Raw genomic sequence first — 10,611 nt, forward strand, 5'->3', positions numbered from 1 at the left:
ACAAATAAACTTGAGTGGAGCTTTTATAAGTAGGAAATGAAGTATGATGATAAAGATAGAATTCAAGAGGACAAATTGGGGCAAATATTCATTTATAGGAAGAGGAATTAGGCAATGGAATAATTTACGAAGGGAAATGTTCAATAAATATCCAAGTTCTCGAAATCACTTAAGAAAAAACTAGGTAAACAACTGATAGGGAGTCTGTTACAGTCCTAAATGCTGATCAATGGTTGGTTGGTTGGTTGGTTGGTTGGTTGGTTGGTTGGTTGGTTGGTTGGTTGGTTGGTTGGTTGGTTGGTTGGTTGGTTGGTTGGTTGGTTGGTTGGTTGGTTGGTTGGTTGGTTGGTTGGTTGGTTGGTTGGTTGGTTGGTTGGTTGGTTGGTTGGTTGGTTGGTTGGTTGGTTGGTTGGTTGGTTGGTTGGTTGGTTGGTTGGTTGGTTGGTTGGTTGGTTGGTTGGTTGGTTGGTTGGTTGGTTGGTTGGTTGGTTGGTTGGTTGGTTGGTTGGTTGGTTGGTTGGTTGGTTGGTTGGTTGGTTGGTTGGTTGGTTGGTTGGTTGGTTGGTTGGTTGGTTGGTTGGTTGGTTGGTTGGTTGGTTGGTTGGTTGGTTGGTTGGTTGGTTGGTTGGTTGGTTGGTTGGTTGGTTGGTTGGTTGGTTGGTTGGTTGGTTGGTTGGTTGGTTGGTTGGTTGGTTGGTTGGTTGGTTGGTTGGTTGGTTGGTTGGTTGGTTGGTTGGTTGGTTGGTTGGTTGGTTGGTTGGTTGGTTGGTTGGTTGGTTGGTTGGTTGGTTGGTTGGTTGGTTGGTTGGTTGGTTGGTTGGTTGGTTGGTTGGTTGGTTGGTTGGTTGGTTGGTTGGTTGGTTGGTTGGTTGGTTGGTTGGTTGGTTGGTTGGTTGGTTGGTTGGTTGGTTGGTTGGTTGGTTGGTTGGTTGGTTGGTTGGTTGGTTGGTTGGTTGGTTGGTTGGTTGGTTGGTTGGTTGGTTGGTTGGTTGGTTGGTTGGTTGGTTGGTTGGTTGGTTGGTTGGTTGGTTGGTTGGTTGGTTGGTTGGTTGGTTGGTTGGTTGGTTGGTTGGTTGGTTGGTTGGTTGGTTGGTTGGTTGGTTGGTTGGTTGGTTGGTTGGTTGGTTGGTTGGTTGGTTGGTTGGTTGGTTGGTTGGTTGGTTGGTTGGTTGGTTGGTTGGTTGGTTGGTTGGTTGGTTGGTTGGTTGGTTGGTTGGTTGGTTGGTTGGTTGGTTGGTTGGTTGGTTGGTTGGTTGGTTGGTTGGTTGGTTGGTTGGTTGGTTGGTTGGTTGGTTGGTTGGTTGGTTGGTTGGTTGGTTGGTTGGTTGGTTGGTTGGTTGGTTGGTTGGTTGGTTGGTTGGTTGGTTGGTTGGTTGGTTGGTTGGTTGGTTGGTTGGTTGGTTGGTTGGTTGGTTGGTTGGTTGGTTGGTTGGTTGGTTGGTTGGTTGGTTGGTTGGTTGGTTGGTTGGTTGGTTGGTTGGTTGGTTGGTTGGTTGGTTGGTTGGTTGGTTGGTTGGTTGGTTGGTTGGTTGGTTGGTTGGTTGGTTGGTTGGTTGGTTGGTTGGTTGGTTGGTTGGTTGGTTGGTTGGTTGGTTGGTTGGTTGGTTGGTTGGTTGGTTGGTTGGTTGGTTGGTTGGTTGGTTGGTTGGTTGGTTGGTTGGTTGGTTGGTTGGTTGGTTGGTTGGTTGGTTGGTTGGTTGGTTGGTTGGTTGGTTGGTTGGTTGGTTGGTTGGTTGGTTGGTTGGTTGGTTGGTTGGTTGGTTGGTTGGTTGGTTGGTTGGTTGGTTGGTTGGTTGGTTGGTTGGTTGGTTGGTTGGTTGGTTGGTTGGTTGGTTGGTTGGTTGGTTGGTTGGTTGGTTGGTTGGTTGGTTGGTTGGTTGGTTGGTTGGTTGGTTGGTTGGTTGGTTGGTTGGTTGGTTGGTTGGTTGGTTGGTTGGTTGGTTGGTTGGTTGGTTGGTTGGTTGGTTGGTTGGTTGGTTGGTTGGTTGGTTGGTTGGTTGGTTGGTTGGTTGGTTGGTTGGTTGGTTGGTTGGTTGGTTGGTTGGTTGGTTGGTTGGTTGGTTGGTTGGTTGGTTGGTTGGTTGGTTGGTTGGTTGGTTGGTTGGTTGGTTGGTTGGTTGGTTGGTTGGTTGGTTGGTTGGTTGGTTGGTTGGTTGGTTGGTTGGTTGGTTGGTTGGTTGGTTGGTTGGTTGGTTGGTTGGTTGGTTGGTTGGTTGGTTGGTTGGTTGGTTGGTTGGTTGGTTGGTTGGTTGGTTGGTTGGTTGGTTGGTTGGTTGGTTGGTTGGTTGGTTGGTTGGTTGGTTGGTTGGTTGGTTGGTTGGTTGGTTGGTTGGTTGGTTGGTTGGTTGGTTGGTTGGTTGGTTGGTTGGTTGGTTGGTTGGTTGGTTGGTTGGTTGGTTGGTTGGTTGGTTGGTTGGTTGGTTGGTTGGTTGGTTGGTTGGTTGGTTGGTTGGTTGGTTGGTTGGTTGGTTGGTTGGTTGGTTGGTTGGTTGGTTGGTTGGTTGGTTGGTTGGTTGGTTGGTTGGTTGGTTGGTTGGTTGGTTGGTTGGTTGGTTGGTTGGTTGGTTGGTTGGTTGGTTGGTTGGTTGGTTGGTTGGTTGGTTGGTTGGTTGGTTGGTTGGTTGGTTGGTTGGTTGGTTGGTTGGTTGGTTGGTTGGTTGGTTGGTTGGTTGGTTGGTTGGTTGGTTGGTTGGTTGGTTGGTTGGTTGGTTGGTTGGTTGGTTGGTTGGTTGGTTGGTTGGTTGGTTGGTTGGTTGGTTGGTTGGTTGGTTGGTTGGTTGGTTGGTTGGTTGGTTGGTTGGTTGGTTGGTTGGTTGGTTGGTTGGTTGGTTGGTTGGTTGGTTGGTTGGTTGGTTGGTTGGTTGGTTGGTTGGTTGGTTGGTTGGTTGGTTGGTTGGTTGGTTGGTTGGTTGGTTGGTTGGTTGGTTGGTTGGTTGGTTGGTTGGTTGGTTGGTTGGTTGGTTGGTTGGTTGGTTGGTTGGTTGGTTGGTTGGTTGGTTGGTTGGTTGGTTGGTTGGTTGGTTGGTTGGTTGGTTGGTTGGTTGGTTGGTTGGTTGGTTGGTTGGTTGGTTGGTTGGTTGGTTGGTTGGTTGGTTGGTTGGTTGGTTGGTTGGTTGGTTGGTTGGTTGGTTGGTTGGTTGGTTGGTTGGTTGGTTGGTTGGTTGGTTGGTTGGTTGGTTGGTTGGTTGGTTGGTTGGTTGGTTGGTTGGTTGGTTGGTTGGTTGGTTGGTTGGTTGGTTGGTTGGTTGGTTGGTTGGTTGGTTGGTTGGTTGGTTGGTTGGTTGGTTGGTTGGTTGGTTGGTTGGTTGGTTGGTTGGTTGGTTGGTTGGTTGGTTGGTTGGTTGGTTGGTTGGTTGGTTGGTTGGTTGGTTGGTTGGTTGGTTGGTTGGTTGGTTGGTTGGTTGGTTGGTTGGTTGGTTGGTTGGTTGGTTGGTTGGTTGGTTGGTTGGTTGGTTGGTTGGTTGGTTGGTTGGTTGGTTGGTTGGTTGGTTGGTTGGTTGGTTGGTTGGTTGGTTGGTTGGTTGGTTGGTTGGTTGGTTGGTTGGTTGGTTGGTTGGTTGGTTGGTTGGTTGGTTGGTTGGTTGGTTGGTTGGTTGGTTGGTTGGTTGGTTGGTTGGTTGGTTGGTTGGTTGGTTTACGTAACTCATGCCAGAGAAACACTAACGTTCCCATTGGCAATTTCGCGAAGTGAACCCCACTATCAATGGGTAGACTGTTTACTAACTTTCGTTGACCTTGCACCACTTGCGGATTCGGAACAATCAGGTGAGTGTATTATCATTCATTTTGTACAACTTGAATAAGATAATTAGCCTTTTAAATTAAAACCTGTTTCGAATGCCCACTTTTCCCACATCCCGTTGGGGTCGTGGGTGCCAACTGTATTGTATATGTAGACTTGGCCATGTTTTACGGCTGGGACCCTTCCTGACGCCAACCCTATTGCGTGTTTGTGTTGTGGTTGGTAGTGTGGTATGTAGTGTGTAAATCAAGTGTGTTTTAAGACGAACACAAACACTCAATCCTCGAGCCAGAATAATTAACCACACGTGATTAAGAAACACGACCCGGGTGCGACTTGAACCTGGTACCCTCTGAACCGACGGCCTCAACGCTGATCATTCAGCATAGGAGTTGGCCAGTTTGTAAAATGTAAGTAAACTGGGAAAAAACATAATATAATACTAGTTATAGCTAAGATTCGTTGGGATTAAGGACGCTGAGGCTATTTTATTCTAAGGAAAAACATTACTGAACGAGTGGCCGCGCGGTTTAGGTCACGTAGCTGTCAGCTTGAATTCCGTAGAAGGTGTGTTCGAACCCCACTGTCGACAGCCCTGAAAACGATTTTCCGTGATTAGCAATTTTCACACCAGGCAAATGCTGGGGCTGTATCTTAGTCAAGGTCACGGTCGATTCCTTGCCTGCTCCTAGCCCTTTACTGTCCCATCGTCGCCATAAGACCTATCTGCGTCGGTGCGACGTAAAGCGAATTGTAAAAGGAAACATTTCATCGTTTTTATCCTCATTTTGTCTTTGTAAAACACGTATATAGAGAGAGGCAACACCGCGTTTTCGGTTAGTAAGTCCCAGATTAATTTTTTGTTAGCCTTGTCAAACTTAGCCAACGGCCGTAGCCGTGTTGAAACACCGGATCCCGTGAGATTTCCGAAGTTAAGCAACATTGGGCGTGGTCAGGAGTTGGATGGGTTGCCACGCGCTGTTGGTGGGGGTAAGGGAATGGAGGAGCGGAAAGGAACTGGCCACCCTACCGCACGTAAACTCTGGCTCAGGAACACCTCTGCGGAGGTTCGGACTTGCCTTCGGGCAGAATAACCCTTACCTTACCTGTCAAACTTATGGGAACCGGGAAGTGTGAAAGAATGAAAAAGGCATTATTAATTTTTATTGCAACACATTCTCCTAAGTTTTCTGAACAAAATGGTATATATTTTTACTATATTACTTGCATATTTAATTCTTAAATATATTTAAAGGAACTGCGCTTCTCTGTAAGATGATATTTATGTCGTAATATACAGTCTATTGAGTCCTCAGCCCGTAGGCTGATCGAACATCAGCTGTCATATATTTACCAGGCATGTATAAAGAGGCATACTAGAGAAACAGAAAGTGAGGTAGTTTCCCGTTACTTTCCTCACTGAGTCAGAAGGTTCTGTTACATATCAGTTTGCCAAGCCCACTGAAATATCAATACTACGCGACCATTCCTATCTCAATCACTTTCATTTCGTCAAATCCAAGGATGAGTCTGAGGGGGGAAGTGACAGTAACACATCTTTATCTAGCCCATACCAGAAGACACAATCTATACACTGCATCTCACCAGAAATGGATCTGGGCAGATATTAAGTTATGTCTTTAGATCAATTTTCTCGAAAATATATTTTCGTAAACGTAGGTATATTTTTACCAGACTTAAAAAGCTGAAATTTGGACCGTGTTCTTTAAAAGTACTAATGGCTGCTGGTAAGTAAAACACCGTACTTTTGTCCAATAGATTCTAAAACATTAATTTTTATTTTGAAGAAATTGGCTGAAATTTATGCGTGCATGATAATTTTTTATCCATATCTATATTTAAAAATATTTTTCAGAAATTATATCTGTTGTTTCAAATATCTTTGGTAATTTTTTTACGTAGAAGTATTTTGAACTAGAGTATTGAAACTGCTAAGGAACAAAGATCAGGGTATTGCAATACATTCTCCTATGTACCCGCTCCAAGTAGATCTAGTTTTATCCATAATACCTAAAAGTTCTTTCAGGGTGATATAGAGCTTAATGTGCACATTCCTGTGGGTAGGACCACCGAAAACGTTGAACAAAATTCATTCGAAACTTTTAAAAATATGATGGTAGTGTCAAAATATAATATGTTTTTCGTTTTGATACACTTTGCAATTCCGTTGAAAAGAAATGAATCAGCAAACGTAAAGGATTTTCTTTTCTCGGCAGCTGCTAGTTATGTTTGTGCGGCAAAAAAAGTGAGAAATTGTGAGGAATTTGTTAATTGTGAAGGGGATTGTGGACGTAACTTTCACAAGGAATGCACACGAATGTCAAAGAAGGCTTACGAGGCTGTAAGAAGTGATCCGTAAAAGGTGTGGAAATGTAAACGTGACGATTGACACCCGCCACGTAAGAGTATAAAAATAATATGATTTCTGTTAATACAGAACTACGATACAGCAAAGATATTCACACCCATAACACAAGATCAGCAAACCAGTTTTACAAAGATTCCATAAACACTACCAATATGGTGTTAAAAGCATTTCCTACCGAGCTCGATAGCTGCAGTCGCTTAAGTGCGGCCAGTGTCCAGTATTCGGGAGATAGTAGGTTCGAACCCCACTGTCGGCAGCCCTGAAAATGGTTTTCCGTGGTTTCCCATTTTCACACCAGCTGTACCTTAATTAAGGCCACGGCCGCTTCCTTCCCACTCCTAGCCCTTTCCTGTCCCATCGTCGCCATAAGACCTATCTGTGTCGGTGCGACGTAAAGCAACTAGCAAAAAGAAAAAAAAAGCCTTTATTATTCAGAAAGAAAGAAAGAAAGAAAGCAAGCCTTTAACAATCTACCTCCAATATTGAAACAAATCAATAAGTTGTACAGATTTAAAAAAGAAGTACGCAGGTACTTCCTTGAACAGTATGTTGGAGAATAAATTGATAACTTCTGTGTACCTATTTTTCCACCTACGTTTAGTTTATTTTGAATATCTTCTTTATTCCATGTAAAATAATGATATTATGATGTAAATCAATATTAGTAAAACATACCTTGTTATATACGTAGGCCTATGCCTTATCTGTTAACTGAAACTAAAAGCTGCCAAGCTGTGATTGTAAAGGGCAGTCCATCCTTGAGCCACGAGCTCACTGGGACATTCTATAATAAATAAATAAATAAATAAATAAATAAATAAATAAATAAATAAATAAATAAATAAATAAATAAATAAATAAATAATTAAATAAATAAATAAATATTGAGTATGGTGGCATTACGCGGCACGCTACAGTGTCATAAACCCGCTCCAAGAAGATGTAATTTTACCCGTAATACCTAAACGTTCTTTCAGGGTAATAGAGAGCTTACTGTGCACATTCCTGTGGGTAGGACCAATCTTCGCTAAGCAGACATGGGATTACCGGCATTCCTCCTGCAGTACGCTGGAATGTGAGGTTGGGGAAGCGTCGAATGAGGTGAGGAATTCTCAAGTAAACCGGGAGAGCGAATCACTGCATCTCTCTCATGGGGCGCAAACAAGAGGATATAACGAATATATACTCTTCGTAACAGAGCGAGGAATGAATGTCTAACAGTTGCTAAATGATCTCAGTTATCCCATTACAATATTGACTGCCATTTGAGCCATTCGCTCCCCCAATTTAGTTTCACACACGGACTGCGTAAGAGTGTATTTCTCTGCTGCCTTCGACTGGAGTATATTACATCTGACATCTGCAGTATATCGTCGCTGCCGGGACAAAACCTCCTATGTGAAATATTTTAGCTTAGAACTTTGGCTGGTAAGGTTCTGTCATGTAAGGTGCAATATTGTGTGAAAATTGTCAAGGCATTCTCGCTCTTCATAATGAATGTGCTGCGGGTCAGTATATCTCCAGACATATTATCACATAGGAGGTTTTGTCCCGGCAACGATGATATATACATTAGAACTCCTCAGTTGACATTTTAGCGTTCTTAAATGGTAAAGAGTGGAAGCATAGGCATTCAAACAATCCAAACTTTACGGCTGCATGGCTGAACGTCTTACGCTCCAGTCCTCGGAGCCCCTAGTTCGATTACCGGCTGGGTCGAGTGGTGTTAATCTAAAAACAGTAAATTCCCTTGGCTCGAGGACTGGGTGTTTGTGCCGTCCTCGACATTTCTGCAACTCGCACACAACACACAATCTTATCCTCCACCACAATAACACATACACGGCAGATGCTGCCCATTCTCATCGATGGGTCTGCTTTATAAGAATTGTACTAGGCTAGTAATAGCCACATTATTATTATTATTATTATTATTATTGAAATATATTCTAGTGGCAAAGTTTGCTTCCAGTAGAATAACAAATGTCTTCTAAGTGAAAAACACCGAGCTCGAAAGCTGCAGTCGCTTAAGTGCGGCCAGTATCCAGTATTCGGGAGATAGTAGGTTCGAACCCCACTGTCAGCAGCCCGGAAAATAGTTTTCCGTGGTTTCCCATTTTCACACCAGGCAAATGCTGGGGTTGTACCTTAATTAAGGCCACGGCCGCTTCCTTCCCACTCCTATCCCTTCCCTATTCCATCGTCGCCATAAGGCCTATCTGTGTCGGTGCGACGTAAAGCAACTATCAAAAAAATAAAAATAAAAATGAAAAACAATATAGTTTTGAACGATACCCTACAGTTAACGCATATTATATCTTAATATCACATCACGTAAAGATCATGACAACACTCCCTCATAAATAAATTGAAGAACAAAGAATCGATTGATTTATGAACAAAATGACATATATAACAATGACACATATAAACACTTTAAATAAGTATACAACAATAATTTTCTTTTTTCAACATCCATACATTTTATAAAATATCACATATATGAGAACTTTTCTCGCACATTGTAATCGTAGATGACTGTTCAGTGTCCCATTCTCTCCTTCTCATGCAATTCACAAGAGTAAAGCACTTAATTTAACACATACAAATGATTTTAAATGATTATACAACATTCCTAATTGTTTTTAACATATCAAAACATTTTATGAAAAATCACTTATATGAGAACTTTTCTTGCATATATTGTCATCACAGATAACTGTTCATTGTCTCTTTCTCCGCTTTGTCATACAATACATGACAATCTAACACTTATTCTTCCAATGCACCAATACGACAGTTGGTTCACACGCAAATTCACAGATGTTAGTTTTATTTTGCCAGTTTCTCACAAAAATTAATCATCTTATTTTTATCTCAACAAATCTCACGTGAAGTACTTCTTTACATATATAATACTATAACTACCGACAATCTTCCCTTCCTGATATTTTAAAGAATATGCACACTTGCCGATACGGCTCACAATAGTGAAATGCCCCTGAGGTGCCTTTGCTGACGGGATGTAGTGTTTACAGTGCACTATGTCTTCTAGTATGGGCTAGAATAAATTTGTTACTTTCATTGCCCTGTCTCAGTCTCATCCTTGGCTTTTACAATATGAAAGTGACTGAGGTATGAGCGATGCTAGTAATACCATTCTTTATGCAGCTAGTCCCTGTTATGAATGGTGTGAAAGTATCGCTCATATGGTCAGTTGGTACATGCATTTCAGTGGACTTGGCAGACTGATATGTAATAGCAACTTCTGGCTCGGTGAAGAAAGCAACGGGAAACTACCTCACTCCTCATTTCCCTAGCATGCCTCTTCAGTGATGCCTAGGCTGTTTATGACAGCTGTTGGCGGAGCTGTGGAGGATCAAACCAGCCTTCGGGCTGAATACCCAACATATATACACACACAAAAGGAAGAATTTAGACATATTTCCCGCCTCTGCAGATGATGAAAATGGAGCTCTGAGTAGCACTCTGTCACTCAAACCGAATCAATTTTGCACTCATTAACTTACATATCTCAATAAATCCATCCTTCCTGGCAACAATAATTGAAGGCTCAATACTATGGGTACAAGATGGTTCAATTATTCCGTAATCCAGCATAATGTTTATTTGTTCTACGACGGCACTAGCATATTTAAGTTGAATGGGGTACTTACCTCCCACAAATGATGAATGGTCATGTACTACAAATTTATGTTCATATTGAACCCGACAGGGGCATGATCCAAGGACCTTTGTTTGATATTGATCTTCTTAATTACGCACGCAATGCTATTTAAGGAAAGCAATACTGAAATTGATTAATATTCATATCATTAATACAGGTAATACCGAAACTAATTAATATTCATACCATTAAGATAGATAAATTGAGTCTTTTAAAGTTATTTTACGAGATTTCTTTGTTTGCGATCTATTGCGCCATATTGTCCTTTGTGTAGCGGGAGCCCGCAGCGGAACGCAAGCCCATCTGGACCCGGGAGGGGTTATGAATGGGGATTCCCCATGACATCACTCGAGAGAAGACATCCCTCCTCAAGACTCAGAGAATGAGGGGAAACCAAATTTTTCGAAACGAAATATAGGAGCCATCTTGAATTCGGACTAGCCAACTTAATTATCTACGATCTAGAAATCAATGAAACTCGAATTCTGGAGTCGTCTCCCGATTTAAAAGGGATAAATGTCACTGGGACATTTATTTAGAGTGTCTAATGTCCCCTTTCTTGATAACTTTCAGAAGAAAGAATATTGTGTTGTTTCTGCGTGGAAAAGTACCGGGGCCATCTGTTTATTCTCATGACACGTCCTTGACGGAGGGAGTTCACCCCGCGTGGTAGGGGAAGCCGGACAGATTTTAATTAATAAAAGGAGATCCACCGAAGGATAATTGAATGGATATGTCTCAATTACATCAACTAAATATTGGTCACCTGATTAGCCGTACTATTACACCTCA

The sequence above is a fragment of the Anabrus simplex genome, chromosome 3 (genome assembly GCF_040414725.1).
Source record: "Anabrus simplex isolate iqAnaSimp1 chromosome 3, ASM4041472v1, whole genome shotgun sequence".
In the NCBI taxonomy this organism is placed as follows: domain Eukaryota; kingdom Metazoa; phylum Arthropoda; class Insecta; order Orthoptera; family Tettigoniidae; genus Anabrus; species Anabrus simplex.